General features: G+C 35.9%; 1 long non-coding RNA gene across 1 annotated transcript; it reads left to right on the top strand.

Moving 5' to 3' along the window:
• The first annotated feature begins 254 nt into the window (after positions 1–254).
• Positions 255–2,599, top strand: LOC118482186. Its single transcript, XR_004867639.1, has 3 exons — positions 255–360; positions 1,025–1,556; positions 2,565–2,599. It is a non-coding gene; the product is annotated as an uncharacterized LOC118482186 (long non-coding RNA).
• Positions 2,600–20,432: the final 17,833 nt, after the last annotated feature.

The following is a 20,432-nucleotide window of genomic DNA, read 5'->3' on the forward strand; positions in this document are numbered from 1 at the left end:
TCAACGGGACTTAAAATAAAACGGGTTTTTAGCTCCCGGAACCCACCAAGTAACTAGGAGTATTAACCTAGTTAGTTAATGTCTTGACAAAATAGAACTAATGTGGTTAAGCTACCCTTTAAATAACTTGTGTAAAGTGAAGGGACTAGACATGGACAATTGAATTAAAGTTTCAATTAAACAAATTAATAAACAAAACACACACATACGTGTGTGTGTCTGCGACTTCAACCAGAGCCAGAAGTGCTCTCTTGCTCAAAACCCTAATCCCTCAAGAATCTCTCAAATTGAAGCCCAAATCAAGAGCCAAATCATTGCATGAACACAAATTCGTGATCACCTAGTCATGGGGATTACAAGGTATGTTAAAAATTATGATTTGGTGATACTTTGAGATTATGATGAATAATCATAATCGAAATTCTGGAATGAATATTGATTCTATGAGTGTTATTATGATTATATCTTGGTTTAGAAACAAACCCTAGTAGAAAATTTGATGAATTGTTGTCAAAACTAGGGATTTGATAATTACCCTATTATGTGCTAAATGGGTTTTTGTATGTTATGATGAACACTCGGATCGGAGTGTTAATTTGATGAATATTGATTGTTATGATATAAGTTCTTGATGTAGTCCATGAACACTAGATATAGAGGGTTGAAATTTGATGTTAATCTTGCAAAAAATGACTAATTACGGACTAGTTAGCAAAAGTGTAGAATGATGCCCATTAGGTGTTTGTTAAAATGCCTAAATGAGAAGTAAAGTGTTGAAATTCAAGTGAAATGCGTAATTGACAAGCTTGACTAATTACATGAGACAAGGGATAAAACGGGTTCTAATCATAATGTTGATTTGCCTTAATCGTGCATATTATATGATTAAATGTAGTTGACTTTAGAAAGTCAAACTAACTAGTGATGAAGTCGAATAAGTGGTTTCGGCTAAGAAAATAAGTAAAGTGGTATAGTCGTGATTGTTAATGACTAATCTAACCACCTTGTAAATGATGAACAATAGTTGGCGCTTAAACAAGCTAGGTGAAGCTTGGAGTGAAAGCGGGTCAAACGAGTCAAGCATAGAAGAAAAGCGTAGCTCGGATGCAAGGTAAGTGTAATTTACACACTTATGTAGAATGCTTGTTATTTCGATACTTATGAACGTGAAAACAATAATATTGGAAATTTGGAAAATTGTCAAGTGTTGACTTATGTAAATCATGGTTAAAAAGGATACCCATGGCGTAAGCCGAAATGGGTTGAAACTGCAAGAAAAGAGTGTAAAAGAAAAAGGGTATGGTTATAAAACCCGGGATGGGATGATGTACAAATTGGAAATCAAAAACGGTGTTTTTGATTTAAATAGACAATGTTGGGCATATAGTCCAAACGGGTCGAATGGTGGTGATAACACCGTTTGACAATATCGATTAATGTGGTCGTCAAGTCTTATGTTAACAGGACTAATTAGCAAATCGGATAGTTGCGTCATCATTGATGGTGTGATAATAAAAGCGAGGCATAAATCGGGTCTATTCGTTGATCCGAGCCAGGTACGCATATTTATGTTGTAGTTAAAAGTGATATTTTGGTCGAATATTTGGTGAGAGTCCTTCATTGTAAAAGAAGGACCAAAATCGACCAAAACGCCCTTGTAGGCTAAATTGAACAAACAACCCTTAAAGGTTGTTTGGAAATGAGTTTTACAATTAAATAATTACTTAGGAGGAGTATAGAAGTTGAAAGATGTAAAACGTTAGTCAAATGGCTCTATTCGAGTCTTTGCCGTAAAATAACTATTCGAAGGGTAATTTCTGGTATATATAAATCACCACATCGAATCCACCATAAATATAGTTGTGGTGGAAGATCTTTTGTTAAGAAATGTGGATATATGTATTTAGAAATAAATGAAAGCAATTGGTGCTTAAAATATGCTTGAATACCTCAAACGGGTCAAAATAAGCATATGGGTGAAAATGGGTTAAAGAATGTATATAAATCTATAATTGGAAACCCAATATGTTAGACATCTTTGAATTTAATAGGTTTATGAGAAATAAGGGTCAAACAAACTTGTATGTTTGATAAAATCACGAACGGGTCAAATTTTGGTAAAAGAGTAATAAGCCGAAGACTTAAAAGTCTCGAATTTTATCAAGCCGGATGTTGGATTTTAACTCCATATGATGGAGAATCAAATTACAAACATGTAGGAAGAAACGGTAGGTCAAACGGATAAGCGGTTTGAAAGATACGGAAGATTTCGTGTCAAATTACAGCAAAATGGAAAGGCTGAACCCAGGGTCCACCGTAATTTACGGTCCCACCGTAATTTACGGTGGAGATGATTTATTTACGGTGGTGGCCCACTGTTTTACGGTAGAAAAGCTTGAACCCAGGTGCCACCGTAAATTACGGTCCCACCGTAATTTACGGTGGAGAATTTTATATATTTTGTTTTTTTTTTTTCAAATTGAAAAATCAATTGTTTCCCGGACATCGTTCGGACATGATTTAAACCCCGTATGACTAAAGCATTTCATGTTATTGAAATGTAGGTACTTTTGGATGCCGGAAGACGATCAAGCTCAGTGAAGAACCGAACACGATAAAGACACACGCTTCCGCACTTTGACACATAGTAAATTTTAAACAACGAATTTAATCACGTTATGTAGAATAACTTATGATTTGTAAAAGTTTTAATAAACCCATATTTCCAAATGTTTATGTAATCTTAATTACATGATTGTTTTACGTAGAATTTACGTTAAACCTTGAATAATAAGAACGGGTGTTACAAGTTGGTATCAGAGCCTTGGTTTAAGAGATTCGAGTATGGTGGGGAGGAACCATGCTTGGACTTAAACCTTATGCTCTTGACAAAGAATAGTGTTCGGTTCGAGGCTTGATCGCAAATCCGGTAAGTACAAGTACGTTAATAGTTAGTATGCTAAAGTGTTGTAAACAACACATAGGGCTATCGTGTGGTATATGTTACCCCAATTTAAATGATTGAAATGGTTGACGAAAATACGCGCGTTGACGCGTATAGTAGAAAAAGCCTTGTATTATAATACGGGCGGTTATCGAAGTTGACATTACTAACTCTTGTGAATGTTTTAATTGAAGGACACTCGCGTCTGAAGATGACGGGAGTTGAACGAATTATGGATATGATGATGGAACGGTCCGAGGTATGATAGGAAGAGCATACTCATCAAGGACCAAAATCGCGTAACGGACGCGAACAAGACTAATGACAAGAGAAGCCCGTTAGGGCAAGCATTACCAGGTGCACACTTTTAAATTTAATCGTACGAGTCGTTATATGCAACAGACACGTAAGTAATAACGGTTGCATACACATATGATAGAACTTGGAAAACCTGATTTCCAAGAGAAATTTAATAGGAAATGTGTTATTCACAATGATGAATAACAAATGAATAACAAGACTTGTTTATATAGAAACTTGGACAAGAGTGGTCATCCAAGTAAATATTCTCAATATAAATCCTATTGAGAAAAGTAATGATCACATCAATGAATGTGAATAAACGTTTATAAAAAGGGACATTGTACATGTTCAAGGAATAAACGACTAGAACTAATAATTGTTAACTAGCAATTAAATAAAGTTTTACCAAATGAAACCATAAACATGGAGATAATTTGAGGAGTTACTTACATGGGACGTGATGTGGTAATTATAATAAGGTCACGCATACCACGTGTTGATCGCTTACTCTGGCCAAGTAAGTAGTGAACACATGATAGCATGAGCTTCTTATAATGAGCGCAGTTATGTCCGATGTAGTAAGGTCAAGAAGAATGAAATTTAAAGGATCCTTAGGGTCAAGAAATCTCATGGGCATACTCGTATAAATGGTTTTCGCGGGAACCATAAAAACGATGTATGGCGCACATAGAAATAAAAGACCCAAGGAAATTCGTGACATAAGTTATTTTTGATGAAACAACCATGATAGACAAAAAGGGCATTGTAAAACCAAAGTATAAATGACCCGCGGGGTCATAGAAACAAAGGTATTGCCCACATGGGGAAAAACGATCGAAAACCATGATAGACAAAAAGGGCATTGTAAAACCAAAGTATAAATGACCCGCGGGGTCATAGAAACAAAGGTATTGCCCACACGAGAAAAACGATCAAAATCGTTGACTCTGGTCGTAGTAAAGAAATGATGATGATAATAATCATCATTCATAGTTTAAAAGACTGTCAAGGATGGTCAAATAAAGAATAAAGGTTTGGTTGAATAAAAGCGAGGGCTTCCGCTAAGACAACCAAGCAAATTAAAACGAAAACTTGATGTATACCGGAATGCTTGCACTAATAATGACTTCGGTAAAGTACCCGGTTAATGGGTAAGGATTTAAACACATGCGTAAACCGAGAAACGAGAACACGAATTTAAAGTCAAAAGACTCGGATTATGAGTTATGACTAAAAGACCATAAAATTTCGCAAACAGAAATTTTGATAATTATATTTAACTATTTTGAGATTGAACGGGTTGAATAAAGTATAATGCTTGAAGGCATAAGTAAGCGCAAGCCGGATAACGGTAAGCTTGAGACAAATGATTTGCAAACGTAAAAAGAGTGCTTTGACACCAAATATATATTTTTAATAAGACACGAGTAAAAAGAATGATCTACGGGATCAACATAACCTTTAGGGTTATAAACAAATGAGAGATCTACGGACTAAAACGACCCACGGGTCATGATTAGAAAGAAGTTATAGGGACTTCGCCCTAAAGAGGTGAATGTCGAATCAAAAATAGCCCGTAAGGCTAAGTGATAAAACCTACGGGTTAGATTGGATAAAGCGAGGAAATCAGTTAAGAATCCCCGCATAAAACTAAGACTGTAAGGGATTAAATTACGGACTGTCAATATCCGGGTATGGGTGATTGACACAAGTTAAAGAAAAGATCCTAAAACTAAAACTTCGGTTTTAGTAAGAAATAATGTTTTTACAAACATAAATTCTGATAGGAATTTAAATAGTAAGCATGAAAGATACAAGTCTTGACACTGATAGGCGCAAGATGATATATTCGAAAAGTGATATTTTCAAAAATGAAAGGTTGATACAAATTAAACATGATGTGACACGATCACGGTTAGGAAATGTAATGTGAAGTAAAATCACATTATAACCAAGCGAGTGATAAAAGTAACTGAACTAATAAGACTAGTTAATGAGACCGGTTAAGGTCACCAATTCAAATCAAGAAAATTTGGTTTGCTTGTAAGCGGTAGATTCGGTATAGTTGAACCGAATAGATAAATTTGAAAACAAAAGAATTTGTTGCTAAAAGTGAAATATTTCACTAAGGACCCTTAAACGGGTCGAGGTGACAAATGCACCTAGAGTTCGATAATATATAAAAGCGATGGAAATTGCTAAGTTAACTAAACTAGTAAAAATAACGGAATTACGTTATTACAAGTTACATTATGTCATATGAGATACGTAGAGGTTCTGTAACCAAAAAGATATTACCATAATTTTTCTGGTAATGCTAACAATTGGTTAAAGTATGAGTAATGCTTAAGAGATTACTCAAGTCGAACGCATTGAGTTTAGAAACTCAATGAATTATGTAATAAAAGGTTTCGAGGACGAAACCTCTCTAAGGGGGGTAGACTTGTAACACCCCTAAAACGGGTTTGGTAATCATACTCCGTTAATACCAAAAGACGGGTAAAGTACCGTTAGCAGTAAAGATAACCCGGTAAATAATTGGATTTAATAAGAAATCCTAATAATTTAAATACAAGCGAATCAAAGAATTAAGGAATTGCGTTTATAAGAACCCGAGTCAACGGGACTTAAAATAAAACGGGTTTTTAGCTCCCGGAACCCACCAAGTAACTAGGAGTATTAACCTAGTTAGTTAATGTCTTGACAAAATAGAACTAATTTGGTTAAGCTACCCTTTAAATAACTTGTGTAAAGCGAAGGGACTAGACATGGACAATTGAATTAAAGTTTCAATTAAACAAATTAATAAACAAAACACACACATACGTGTGTGTGTCTGCGACTTCAACCAGAGCCAGAAGGGTTCTCTTGCTCAAAACCCTAATCCCTCAAGAATCTCTCAAATTGAAGCCCAAATCAAGAGCCAAATCATTGCATGAACACAAATTCGTGATCACCTAGTCATGGGGATTACAAGGTATGTTAAAAATTATGATTTGGTGATACTTTGAGATTATGATGAATAATCATAATCGAAATTCTGGAATGAATATTGATTCTATGAGTGTTATTATGATTATATCTTGGTTTAGAAACAAACCCTAGTAGAAAATTTGATGAATTGTTGTCAAAACTAGGGATTTGATAATTACCCTATTATGTGCTAAATGGGTTTTTGTATGTTATGATGAACACTCGGATCGGAGTGTTAATTTGATGAATATTGATTGTTATGATATAAGTTCTTGATGTAGTCCATGAACACTAGATATAGAGGGTTGAAATTTGATGTTAATCTTGCAAAAAATGACTAATTACGGACTAGTTAGCAAAAGTGTAGAATGATGCCCATTAGGTGTTTGTTAAAATGCCTAAATGAGAAGTAAAGTGTTGAAATTCAAGTGAAACGCGTAATTGACAAGCTTGACTAATTACATGAGACATGGGATAAAACGGGTTCTAATCATAATGTTGATTTGCCTTAATCGTGCATATTATATGATTAAATGTAGTTGACTTTAGAAAGTCAAACTAACTAGTGATGAAGTCGAATAAGTGGTTTCGGCTAAGAAAATAAGTAAAGTGGTATAGTCGTGATTGTTAATGACTAATCTAACCACCTTGTAAATGATGAACAATAGTTGGCGCTTAAACAAGCTAGGTGAAGCTTGGAGTGAAAGCGGGTCAAACGAGTCAAGCATAGAAGAAAAGCGTAGCTCGGATGCAAGGTAAGTGTAATTTACACACTTATGTAGAATGCTTGTTATTTCGATACTTATGAACGTGAAAACAATAATATTGGAAATTTGGAAAATTGTCAAGTGTTGACTTATGTAAATCATGGTTAAAAAGGATACCCATGGCGTAAGCCGAAATGGGTTGAAACTGCAAGAAAAGAGTGTAAAAGAAAAAGGGTATGGTTATAAAACCCGGGATGGGATGATGTACAAATTTGAAATCAAAAACGGTGTTTTTGATTTAAATAGACAACGTTGGGCATATAGTCCAAACGGGTCGAATGGTGGTGATAACACCGTTTGACAATATCGATTAATGTGGTCGTCAAGTCTTATGTTAACAGGACTAATTAGCAAATCGGATAGTTGCGTCATCATTGATGGTGTGATAATAAAAGCGAGGCATAAATCGGGTCTATTCGTTGATCCGAGCCAGGTACGCATATTTATGTTGTAGTTAAAAGTGATATTTTGGTCGAATATTTGGTGAGAGTCCTTCATTGTAAAAGAAGGACCAAAATCGACCAAAACGCCCTTGTAGGCTAAATTGAACAAACAACCCTTAAAGGTTGTTTGGAAATGAGTTTTACAATTAAATAATTACTTAGGAGGAGTATAGAAGTTGAAAGATGTAAAACGTTACTCAAATGGCTCTATTCGAGTCTTTGCCGTAAAATAACTATTCGAAGGGTAATTTCTGGTATATATAAATCACCACATCGAATCCACCATAAATATAGTTGTGGTGGAAGATCTTTTGTTAAGAAATGTGGATATATGTATTTAGAAATGAATGAAAGCAATTGGTGCTTAAAATATGCTTGAATACCTCAAACGGGTCAAAATAAGCATATGGGTGAAAATGGGTTAAAGAATGTATATAAATCTATAATTGGAAACCCAATATGTTAGACATCTTTGAATTTAATAGGTTTATGAGAAATAAGGGTCAAACAAACTTGTATGTTTGATAAAATCACGAACGGGTCAAATTTTGGTAAAAGAGTAATAAGCCGAAGACTTAAAAGTCTCGAATTTTATCAAGCCGGATGTTGGATTTTAACTCCATATGATGGAGAATCAAATTACAAACATGTAGGAAGAAACGGTAGGTCAAACGGATAAGCGGTTTGAAAGATACGGAAGATTTCGTGTCAAATTACGGCAAAATGGAAAGGCTGAACCCAGGGTCCACCGTAATTTACGGTCCCACCGTAATTTACGGTGGAGATGATTTATTTACGGTGGTGGCCCACTGTTTTACGGTAGAAAAGCTTGAACCCAGGTGCCACCGTAAATTACGGTCCCACCGTAATTTACGGTGGAGATTTTTATATATTTTGTTTTTTTTTTTTCAAATTGAAAAATCAATTGTTTCCCGGACATCGTTCGGACATGATTTAAACCCCGTATGACTAAAGCATTTCATGTTATTGAAATGTAGGTACTTTTGGATGCCGGAAGACGATCAAGCTCAGTGAAGAACCGAACACGATAAAGACACACGCTTCCGCACTTTGACACATAGTAAATTTTAAACAACGAATTTAATCACGTTATGTAGAATAACTTATGATTTGTAAAAGTTTTAATAAACCCATATTTCCAAATGTTTATGTAATCTTAATTACATGATTGTTTTACGTAGAATTTACGTTAAACCTTGAATAATAAGAACGGGTGTTACATTATTTCTTGTATGTATTTAATTATTGAAGGGAATAAATGTAAACGACTTGGCCAAGCTCAAAACTCGGACTTGTAGTTGCAAGAGGAACATTGGATCTGGTTGAAGAAGTCTTTGTTGTTCACAAGGGAATATTTGGTGTATCCGAGATATTTAGTTAAATCTTTAGACTATATAATGATGCTAACTAGATCGATTAGGCACGTTACACAACACTACACACTGGTTTTGATTATGATTTACATACTTACTTGCAACTCACTCGTAACAATCACTTCCACTTACACTCACATTAGCAATCATTGTATTATCGACATGGGCGGTTCTTAGAAGACATGGCCCTGGCAGGTTTTTCGGCAGTAGTGCTAATTTTCCGCATTTCGATCGAAATTTTTTATATATACTATGTTCGGCCCGGGCATTTTTTAGTGCCCGTGTCTTTCGGCCCTGGGACGTTCAACGGGTAAGATCCGCCACTGATTATCGATCAGAATAGTTCTCGAGTTGTACTTTTTATACATTCAATACTAAAAACTGTGGCAGACGACTTTTCTAGTTGGCGCCCGAGGTTTTGTGCTGGCGATCGTAATAAATCACGGGCTTTTCTCCTAACATCGTGTGTTCTTTCTTGTTTTAACATTTACCTTTTTCCTGATATCATGAGCAATATCATAATATCCTGAGTAATATTCCGATATTCTAACTTTATATTTCAACCACTTTACTTTATATTATATTATTTCAACGATATATTCCAAAATTCACAAATTAACATATTACCTCTCAAAACTAAGTTGATTATTAAATTGTTTGAAAATTTTTGATCAAAACAACTATTATTATTATTATTATTATTATTATTATTATTATTATTATTATTATTATTATTATTATTATTATTATTATTATTATTATTATTATTATTATTATTATTATGTTTAAGATGTGTTTAATATATTTAGGTGTGCATTTGTTTTTATATTGTTGTTCTGAACGACTTTTTATGTAATTCAATAAATGTTCTCGTTATAGTTACATGTTTGCTATGAAGGTACAATACCTATAGTTAAACAGCCAATATGATAATTTGATGAACACATTGTAGGGCAGATTTACACTTATATGTATCATACAGATGTGTGTTAAGACATTTAGGTGCGTGGGTTTGATTTTGTAAGAAGAAAAAGACAGATAAAAGCAAAAAATAACCAAAAGGCTTGAATTGTATTTATCCTAGAATTCGAAAGGAAGGGTACAATAATAAAAATATTGACATGTGAGGGTGCGTTAATTTAATTAGCGCTATCCTGATTGTTCGGTTTACTTGATTAAACCAAAAATTCAGATAGTTTGGTTGAGTTGCAATTTTCATTTTTTTTTTTAAATTTGGATCCCTGACGGATCAATGAAGTATTATTATGCTACTATAGTGGAATCACTCGATTATATCCATCTTCACGAGGCAATAATGCTTATACATCAATTTAGGAGGAAACCCAATAAATCTGAAAAAAACCCTCTTATGAGAATCTAACCCGGGACCTAATAGTCCCACCCCAAGATGCCAAACCAAAAAACTTTATATTTTGAAGAGTTAAATGCCATTTTAGTCTATGTGGTTTGAACAATTTTGCCAGTTTAATCCAAATGTTTCAATTTTTGCATGTGTGTCCAAAAATGTTTCCACGTTGCCATTTTAGTCCACTAGGTTAACTTCATCCATTTTTCGTTAACGAGAAGGGCAATTCGGTCATTTTATATGTAAATCTGTTAACTAGAAGGCCAATTCAGCCATATAAAATGACCGAATTGGCCTTCTCGTTAACGGAATAATGGATGAAGTTAATCCAGTGGACTTAAATGATAATGGTGAAACTTTTTTGGACCCACATGCAAAAAATGAAACATTTAGACTAAACTGACAAAATGACCCAAACCACATAGACTAAGATGACATTTAACTCTATTTTGATAAACTAATACCAAATCTGTTAAATCCATTAATAAATATTCAGGTTATAAACCTAATATTACAATTAGATCATCGGTATTTATAGAACAAGATAAGGGTTAACTACTTAGTCAACAAATTAACTTAATGGGCCAAAACTAGGATTGGCTACCCTAAAGCCTACGAACCAAACAATCTCCCACTCAGAGGTTTTGCATAGTCCATAAAGTCCACCTGAATAAACCCATCACCGGTAACTTCAGTAGTCTTGACATTTAACTCTTCCAAGCCTTCAATTCCAAGAACACGCTAAAACTCCAGTCGTATCTACCTAATTGCAACCACCCCTCTCATCTATCAAGTAGATGAAAGGGCATGTGAAGCTCCCCAAGCTCCAATCCAACAGTCTTACCAAACCTGATCGTGATTGACACCGCTACTAACTCATTTCTGTCTCAACTGGCTTGCACATTCCATCGGATCCAGAGATACACTAAGAATCAACACCAATCTCCAAATTCAACAAGTGTTTCACAAGAGGAATTAATCAATCGGAACACTAGCAGTGGCGGACCCAAGATTTTTTTCCAATGGGTCCATTTTTTTGGTGTTCAAAATTTTCATAACAAAACGTTAAAATTCCCGGGCCGGTCCTCGTTCGGGTCGGGTCAAAGCGAGGTTTAAACTAGATTAAAAAACAGAAAAACATGCAATACAAGGATTAAACCCATGACCTCTTGTTGTTAAAGAGGAAGGTTTACCACTATACCAGCTTTCCTTTTCTTTCAATGGTGTCCACCTAATTGTATTTATGAGGTCCTTATAAAATTAAAAATACCGGATCTACTAATTTTTTAAAAAACATTGGGGTCCGGGGACCCCAACCCGTTCAATGTAGGTCCGCCCCTAAACACTAGTCTTCAAAACCCAAAAAAAAAAAAATCTGACTGTACCCGGAACATGCCCCCTGCTCCCACTGTCATCAAACCCCTGACCTAGCTTTAACCTCAGATCCCGTTCAACTTGAATTACCATGGCACTAGACTTCGCCCTTGCAAAACGAACCCTTTTTCCCCATTGACTGAGCGAACCCAACTTTGTTTTGAGGGATGGATATGGATCCCTTAGCGGGTACTTCCACCATGTACAATGATCCTATCTTCTTTCCACGAGCATTGACTAGATTTCCATTAATCACGTTCCATTTACCACTACAAAGTTTACTAACAGTCCCTGTTCTCCAATTTACCGAACTTAATAAGATTCATCTTCAATCCTAGAATCGCCATGGCGTTCTTCAAGTTCCATGTGGTTCCCAATGGAGTTACTAGATTAACATCTCTCATACCGTAAAAACAAGAGTTTGACCATTAGCAATTCGTACATTCCCAAAGTTACCAACATTAAGATTCACCATCGTATCCCCACTGTGCATGGCGTGACACGAAGAACCTGAATCAATAACCCAAGAGTCCATTTTACTTTCCATACTACAAACCAGTGCATCTTCTATGTACTCTGTAGTGTTTACCTCAACATATTTTTCATTTTTCTTATCTGGACATTGACTCTTAACATGTCCAACTTCATTACAGCTCTAGCACATCAAAATCTCTCGAGCCTTTACCCGACTCCCAGTGTTTCTGTTTCTGACATTACCTCTTCTCTAACCAACATGAAATAACTCAGAAGATGATCCACCACTCGTGTTTTTCCATCGAATGCTCTTATTCCCTACCTACCATTTACTGTGGTGTTCACCTTGCATTGAATCCCAAATCCCTTTAAAAAGTCAAACTACCAGCTCCTGATGAACTGGTAACAACCGTCACAAACTCGGACCAACTATCAGGTAAAAAAGACAACAGAATCACAGCTTGAGTCTCATCATTAAATTTCATGCCCATAGATGTAGCCTGAACATAATCGAATTAAAATTATTGATATGACCCATGACTAAGCTTCCCTCATACAATCTAGTCATGAACAATTTCCTTGTTAAGAACACCTGATTACCGGCACAAGGCTTTTCATACATATTTGACAGAGCTTTAATCATCCCACGAGCCGTGTTTTCCTGCATAAGATTAAATGCAACACTCCTCATCAAAGCCAATGTAATCATCCCTCTTGTCTTTTTGTCCTTTGAGTTCCACACCGCTTCGGTACCCTTTACCATCTCATCCGGTTTTTCCTCCAAGACCACATCCAAATATTTTTGACCTAACAATGCTTCTACTTCATTTTCCACCAAGCAAAGTTGGTTCCATTGAACTTTTCAATCTGAACTTCCCCTGAAGGGGTATGGTCCCAGATCTCGCACCAAAGCGGACGCGAGTGACTATCACTCTTATCAAATACTCCCATCAACAATGACTTATCTGCGTCCGCGCGGACACGCGCGAACACAGTTAACTGTTCCAATCGGTCTACTGATGAGAAGACTTACCTTGTGTAAGAAAACGGCTGCACAACAAGGGATGCGGTAACAACTGCAGTTACCGCACAATAGCGATGCGGCTCAGCACCTTATCCTATAGATATTTTTGTCACGACAAGGGACGCGGAAATAACCGCCTTTACCACACAATAGTGATGCGGCCAGCACCACATCCTATTAACGAGGCAAGTGGGACTCACGCTTTGACTTACGTGTCCAAAACTACAAGTGGCACTGACAACAGTCACCTGTCCAGCCCACATGTATGCAACGCTGGCGAACAGACTGACAGCCACAACAGGACGTGGCATCACCTCCATGACCTACGCGCCTGACACACCTGCAAAGGGCTGCACACTGTTTGTCTAGCCACTCAATTACCTTCCTTCACTCTTCGGCTATATATACCCATCCCGGACCAGGTTTAAGGTATCACTTATCTGCTCTCTCTCACACTTACTACAATCACACACTTTGGTCTCAAGCAAATACTGATTCTCACTCCGGAGAGTGGTAACAAGGAGCACCCCCCACCCCATCCTCCTTGTTACGAGTCACGGTGTGTTTCCTTGTGCAAGAGACATGTCAGCGGACGATCCGGATGTCGATCCTCGGAAAGAAGGGATTAACCCTACTTGACGAGACCAGTGAATTAACCTACCCGGTTAACCGCTGTTTCATCATCCCCCTTCTTAAGCCATGAATAACAGTAAAAAAGATTAACAAGAGAAAACCAAGATGAGAACTTTACCAAAACAAAGCAAGCCTCCAAAAATAAAACCTAAAAACCGAAGCACCCGAACTGGCAACTTCTCTTGCAAACCTGAGACTGAACTAGCGACTAACCAGGGTTAAAGAACCGAAACTCGAATGGGAAAAAACCGCACAACACACTAGAATAACAACAAACACGACGACGCAAACTCTAAACTGGTAGGAGCCATACTCAGAGATTTGGTATTGGTCGTACTCACGTTGGTTGCGGTGGCACAACAACAAAATTGGGACCTCTCGAACAACTATCTCCCTCTCCTGCGATTGAACCGCATGTTTAACCGAACTAGAGCATCTGATACCACTTGTTAGGTATCATATCAGAGTAGGTTCTCGCATAAGCGGAACCAATAGACACACACACTAGCAGAGAAGAGAAGAAAAGAACACAAGAATTTACGTGGTTTGATCAAAGTGACCTACATCTATGGGTTGAAACTAGATATAACTTTTATTAGGTGCTTTACATATTCCAATTACATCATAATATTTATAGAATGGGCTAAAACTAGGACCGGCTACCTAAAAACCTACTAACCCAACAGTTTTCTCCCACTTTTGAAATCTACGTGAACTTCTATGTTAGCCGTTAAAATTATAAAACAACTAGAACACTATAAATCATCAAACGGAGTGTTCATTCCTATTTGAACATTTCATCTTCTCTATCAATAAATCATCAAACGGAGTGTTCATTCCTATTTGAACATTTCATCTTCTCTGTCAAATTTCGAACTTTTGATTCGGAAACGAGCCACCAAGGAAGTTTGGAAAGGAATTTGCTTTCTATACGGGATTATTAAGAAATGCAATTGTTAATTTACTTTCTTTAAATAAACTTAATATATGGATTGCAAGATTTCTTTAAATAGTTTATTAATTTGTGCTCTTTTTATAATACGCATTTCATTTCACTATGTCAACTTTTTAGACCAGAATACTTTTCTCTACAACATAGAGTATTATAATACTAACCACTAATTGCAATTGTTTATATACCTTAATTCTTTAATAACAACTGCTGCAGATTTATGACATTAAGTTATTTTTGGCATATAATAATGATTAGTTTGGTGTCATATTCAAAGCAAACGTCTTAGAGTAGTCAAAACCGTTGGTCCGTTGGCTGATTTTCTCGTCCAAACCAACCCCAACCGGACCCACGCTTCGCCATGTGGGTCCCGGCCATTATTTTCGAACGATGACTTTATAAAAAAACTAACTTCTTAAAGTTTAAAATCTTTTCAACGGTAACAATAATAATTTTTTTTTAAAAAAAAAAAACCATTTATTCCAATAAATAACATCCAAACTCACACTTTAAAACCTACACCCAACTCATACCAATCTAAAAAATTCAAACGTTCATTGGTCGAAAAAAAATAGACGAGGAGATGTATTCACGATGAAGTTTGTCTTAAAATTAAGAAAACAAGGATGAGCTTAAGTAGGTTTTATTTCTCGGCCATTATTTTGGAACGATGACTTTATTAAAAAAAAAAACTAACTTCTTAAAGTTTAAAATCTTTTCAACAGTAACAATAATAATTTTTTTTTTAAAAAACCATTTATTCCAATAAATAACATCCAAACTCACACTTTAAAACCTACACCCAACTAATACCAATCTAAGAAATTCAAACGTTCATTGATCGCGAAAAAATAGACGAGGAGATGTATTCACGATGAAGTTTGTCTTAAAATTAAGAAGAAAACAAGGATGGGCTTAAGTAGGTTTTATTCACGATGAAGTTTTTCTTTTTTTATTAATTGTATGTCTTTTATAGGTTTTAAATGTTTATTTATTATTAGTATGTTTTTTATAAGTAAATTGCCATTTTAGTCACCGAGGTTTGATCAAAATTGTCACTTTAGTTCAAATAGTTTTTTTTTTGTTATTTTAGTTCAAATAGTTTTTTTCCTATCATTTTAGTCCCTGAATTTTGTTATTTTTTTGTCATTTTCATCAAACCTACTAACTCCATTCAAAAAATTTAGTTAACTTAGGTGAATTTTGGTTAAACCACATTTTTCTCTCTTTTTACAAGTGCGATGGTATGAGGATGGTGGTGTGACGGTTTATAGTGAAGATGATGGTGGTTGTTGCTGGTTTACGATGATGGCGGTGGTGTTGATTGATGACGTGGGTGGCGGAAAACTGGCCATTGGTAATGGTGGTGGAAATGATGAGTGGTGATGGTGGTGGGGTGGATGGGTGGGTGGTGACGGTGAAGGCAGGTGGTGGCGATGATAGAAGATTGTGATGGGGTGGGTGGTGGGAGATGGTGGTGGTGGTTGATGTAAATGACAAAAAATGACAAAAGTTAGGGACTGAAATGACAGAAAAAAAACTATTTAGTCTAAAATGGCAAGAAAAAAAAACTATTTGGACTAAAGTGATAATTTAAGTCAAACCTCAGCGACTAAAATGACAATTTACTCTTTTTTTCTTATTTTATTTTACGGTAAGTTAGGATTTCATTTAAAATTATTGTAGTTATGTATTATTTTTTATGGATTAACTAGTTTCTAAATTTATTTGTGTTTCAATTTATAAATACTGAAAATTAAATACATAAGTTAAAAAATTATTTTATACAAAATACATGTAAATAAAATAAAATAAAATTAGAAAGTAGGTGATGAGGTGGAGGTTTAGAGTGGTTTATTCTTCGAGGGTAAAGTGGAGGTTTGGAGTGGTGGTGGTTCGAAATAACGTGACATGCTGACTGGACGGTTTATTAGTGGATCATGTTTAACCATTGTAGATACTCTTAATACATCATTTGTTATCACAATGATTTACCGATTTTATAGAACATTCTTTTTTTCAATAGGTATGCTAAAATATATCAATTATAGGAGTTTTTTCGAAATGTTTTCGTAAGGGTCATCTTACACTTGATAACCGCAACATCTCCTTCACAAAAAGTGTGTCACGCAACCAAAGAGATATCATGATTTAACTGTCACGTTAGACGATATGAGATTTTGGAATTCTTACTGTGTCATCTACATCAAACATGGGATTCTAGAATTTTGTAAAAAAGAGTTGCAGCGGATAGTAACTGCAACATTTACAACAAAACTACAAAACATGTCTGGTCTCAGGGCCGCCTCATAGGTAGTGTAGGGTATCACTGGAATTCAAGATACCCTTCTAGGATAAAACTACCAAACAATGAGCCGGTTTGACACATGTAATGTATGCGGACGATATACTTTTCATGGGGAAATGGGGTGAAAATAACATACAAAATATCATTAGACTAGACTAATGAGGTGTTTTTATCTGATCTATGTGCTAAAACTAAGTCACAAAAAATCAAGCCTTTTCGGTATGGGGTGAATGAACTATTGGTCACGAATATTGTCAATGCCATAAATTTCAAGGTGGGTAAATTCCCTTGTAAGTGTCTTGGTTTATTGGTTGGTGCGAACATGAACCAAGTGAGGTATTGGAAAAGCGTGATTGGTTGTTTGAAGGGGAGATTTTCAAAATGGAAAGCAAAAAATTATTGGTTGGGCTTGAGTAACATTATTAAAATTTATTTAGGATAGATTACCATTGTATTATTTTTCATAGTATAAAGCCTCGAAAGCGGTGTTGGAAACTCTTGAGGCTTTTATAAGAATATTTTTTGGGGGCAAGGGCTTGGGTGTGTTGGGAAAGTGTTATTGGGCCAACTGACAAAGATGGGCTCGGGTTGGGTGCACTAAAGGATATGAACGTTAGTCTCCTCCTAAAGTGATGGTGGAAGTTTAAGAAGGAAGATAATTGTTTATGACTTTGAATTGTGACGACCATACACCATAACACAAACTCTTGGTCATACCTTCCAATTAAGTCGGGTAATGTTGGGAAAGGGTTAATAGGCCAATGACAAATGTGGGCTCGAGTTGGGTGTACTAAGGGATATGAACGTTAGTCTCCTCCTAAAGTGCGGGTGGGTTACTGGGTTTTTCACGGAATTAGTGGTGGACTCGGGTTCCTCTCGGAGTACTCCGTTTGGTCTAGTGGGTGCCCCGAGAGTGCTCGAGATTGGCACTGGTGGACAACGATATGAGACCCAAAGAATCCTGGTATCGATCCTTGAGGCAAACAGGTTTTAACAGTAATTTCACCGTCGTGCCTACAAGCGAGTGTGTTACCGGGTTTTCTGCGAAATTAATGGTGGACTCGGGTTACTCTCGGAATACTCCGTTTGTTCCGGTGGGTGCCTCGAGAGTGCTCAAATCGATTCTATTGACTGTTAAAAAAGTCCAATCTATTATCTATATTAAAACAAAACATTTTAGTGCCACTTGGCATAAATTTAATCCACTAATTGCCACCTGGCAACTTAATACTCCTCACAATTGTGATTTGAGCGGCAATATACCTCATGTACGCTTCAATTATACTCTCTCTCTCATTAATCGTTCCTCATCTACACGAAAACCCTAATCTCTCTCTGTTGAATAAGAATCCTCTGCGTCTCTCTCTCTTGTGTGTTCAATCCTTCATCTACCTAACCCTAATCACTATCCCATTCCATCTGCTACATATTTTGCTTCTATTATACAAAATAATACAGTCAACAAGCACTGCTCTCCGTTCACTCACACCGTTTGATTCATCGGCTAAAACATCTCATGACGGAAAGACCACTGATGAGGATCATCGTTGTTGTTGATGTTAGGTTTAGCGAAGGATTGCCGCCGATCCTTACGGCATTGAAGGTTTTATTAACTGGATGAGTGCTTGGAGTTGATTTCGAAGTCGATTAAGAACTCTAAGGTGTTGGTGTTATCTTCTTGTGAGGGTTTCTGATGGACTTGCTACTATTGTCACCAATTGCAGGTAAAATTTCGGTTACTGTATTGATCTATTTTTTGTGATAGTTTGAATTTGTTATTGGAAGATGATTTTGAACGGTGACGATTGTGATTAGAACATTCGTCATTGGGGAATTAGGATTACATTTGAGTTGTTGGAGAATTAGGATTACATTTAAGATTTCTAATAGTTGCTGCTATTGACAACTATGACCCAGGACTCTGAATCTATATATTTATCCAGCATTCGGCAGTGCAAAGGCATGTGAGCAGCATAGAAGATGTTCACTTGAAAGACAACAGTAGCATCTTTGCATATTTAACTTCACTAATATGCACGGCTACTTACTGTTGAATTCCAAACGCAGTGGACGGGATAGAGGTTGTAGGGAAGGCTGCTCAGGTTGAGTATTTTGACTCCATTATACAGTTTCAATCATGTTACAAGGTATCTTCTACTTCTAATTATTGCTTATGTTAATTCTGTACCTGTACCTATAACTGAATTCTTAACCATTCAGACTCAGTATAATGCTTAACCAATTTTAATGAGCGGTTAGGATTCCGACATTTGAATCCTCCTATCGACGATGGTGAAGGTATGGAATTTATATTTTCTAATAAACATGTCTTGAATTATAATAGATTATATACATTTACAAGCAAGATCACGTTGAATAGATTAAGCTTTGTATTCATTTGACAAGAGAGATTGAGTGTTTCTGATGACAAATTCAACCTGATTGGTGTCTGAGTTGAGGGATTGATTGGAGGACTCAAGTTACTGAACTCTCTTGGCAACCAAGGTCAAGCACTTCGATCCATAAAATAATGCTTTTTATTTTGGGTGTAGAAAATATTGAATTCGTTAATCTATACTAAGCTTTTGAATGTTTTTTATCAACATAAAATATTTGTGTGTGGAAGAAATGGTTCAGAGATGCTATTGACAAACATGATGTTTTTATGGACAGGGTATTTTTGTACAAAGGTTTCTTATCTGATGAAGAGTGTGAGCACTTGATATCTTTGGTAAAACACTATTCTTATACATGACTTGGAATTTATATTTGTTTGGCCCCACATTTTAAGTTAAAACAAGTTATTGCTATGTCTGTCTCCCATCCTACTATCCAGCCAAAACATATTGGGTTATAAGTTAAGAGTTATCCTTCTTTAAAAATTAAAATGTAAGTTCTTAGTAATGGGCTATTTGTTACTTGTATCATGGTTATTATATGATAAAACATTTTGTTTGAGATAAAATATTTTTTAGGTATATATGAACACTCAATTGGAAATTCTAAATAGACCTTTACATGTCATACTCTTCTCTCAACTTGATTTGATATTTGTTTTTATCATGAAGTTTGAGTTCATATCTGGTCGTTGGATGTGTACGATTTCTTCCTCTTCTTCCACATCTTACTTTCCCCTACTCTGCAATCGCCCATTTCTTAAATAAGAATGACTGTAATCATCATTGAATATTCTGTTTCTGTTTCTGTTTTGTTTGTTCGTGTATATCATGCCACACGGGTCATATCTACAGTGGAGATATTATTTTCTTGACATAATATGATACTGCCTTTTCAGGATATATATTGTTTGGATGCTGATAGTACCCTATTTGATGCTGCCTTGCTTGCTGCAGCTGCTGCCTTCTCCCATTGTAAGTGGTTAGATATTGCGGCATTTCTCGATCAACTTTTAGGCCAAACAGTGGTCATTTTACAACTGAATTTATAAAAGTATGCTCATTTTAATTTTCTATATTA

The sequence above is a fragment of the Helianthus annuus genome, chromosome 9 (genome assembly GCF_002127325.2).
Source record: "Helianthus annuus cultivar XRQ/B chromosome 9, HanXRQr2.0-SUNRISE, whole genome shotgun sequence".
In the NCBI taxonomy this organism is placed as follows: domain Eukaryota; kingdom Viridiplantae; phylum Streptophyta; class Magnoliopsida; order Asterales; family Asteraceae; genus Helianthus; species Helianthus annuus.